This window comes from Schistocerca americana, chromosome 4, assembly GCF_021461395.2.
Source record: "Schistocerca americana isolate TAMUIC-IGC-003095 chromosome 4, iqSchAmer2.1, whole genome shotgun sequence".
NCBI lineage: Eukaryota > Metazoa > Arthropoda > Insecta > Orthoptera > Acrididae > Schistocerca > Schistocerca americana.
This window is the reverse complement of record NC_060122.1, coordinates 410018830-410019863: the sequence shown is the minus strand read 5'-3', so window position 1 is coordinate 410019863 and position 1034 is coordinate 410018830. Positions and strand designations below refer to the sequence as shown.

General features: G+C 42.6%; 1 pseudogene; it reads right to left on the bottom strand.

Moving 5' to 3' along the window:
• Positions 1-361: 361 nt before the first annotated feature.
• Positions 362-480, bottom strand: LOC124614114 (annotated as a pseudogene).
• Between the last annotated feature and the right edge of the window lie 554 nt (positions 481-1034).

Below are 1034 nucleotides of genomic sequence, written 5' to 3'. Positions count from 1 at the left end.
GATGTGGTTTACGAAATATATCCAGCGGTAATGTTAGGTGACTCACCCTATATATATATATATATATATATATATATATATATACGGTGACACTGAGTGGCAGATGTTGAGTGTGAAGGCTTCACTAAAAGAGACACCTGGTGAAATGTAACAAACACCTTCTGAACAGGTCTTGAACGCCCAACGGTACCGACCGGCCGCCGTGTCATCCTCAACCATCAGGTGTCACCGTATGCGGATACGGAGGAGCATATGGTCAGCACACTGCTCTCCTAGCCGTTGTCACCTTTCGCGACCGGTGCTGCTACTTCTCAATCAAGCGGCTCCTCAATTCGCCCCACAAGGGCTGAGTGCACCCCCTTGCCAACAACACTTGGCAGAACCGAATGGTAACCCATCCAAGTGCTAGTCAAGCCCGACAGCGCTTAACTTCGGCGATCGTACGGGAATCGATGCTACCACTGCGGTAAGGCCGTTGGCATGCGTGTTAAAAGAGTGTGAATACTGTATATTCAAATGCCAAAATTTTTGGTGAGGGTATCGGAATGAGGATTAAGGCAGCTGGTTCCACACTTTTCAGTCAGAGTCTTTTAAAGAGGAGCATATTTGCTCATACGAGCATTTTTCGACTGGTATAAAAATTGTCTTATGAATATCCATTGAAAATTAAAACAAATTAGTGATGGATTAGTACAGCGATCAACGCTTCCTTAGCAGTTAAGTCCCATAACATTTCACACACATTTCAGCTTTTTTTTTGATCGACGCTTGACACCTAATTCGTCTTTGACTCCAAACCTAATGACGCCACATGGAAAGATTATACTAGCAAATGTGTTGGTCTGACATAGCATACTTCGCAAAAGCCTCTAGATTCCCTGAGTTATTTACAATTACTCATTCACTCGACTTACAGAATTTCGAAAATGTGTATGTAGTTAAAATTAAAGATAAAATGTCTTTCAGATGAACGTTGATAGGCTTTTCCTGGAGATCACTTTCTGTTGTACAGTTTTAAGGACACGTGGTGTCAT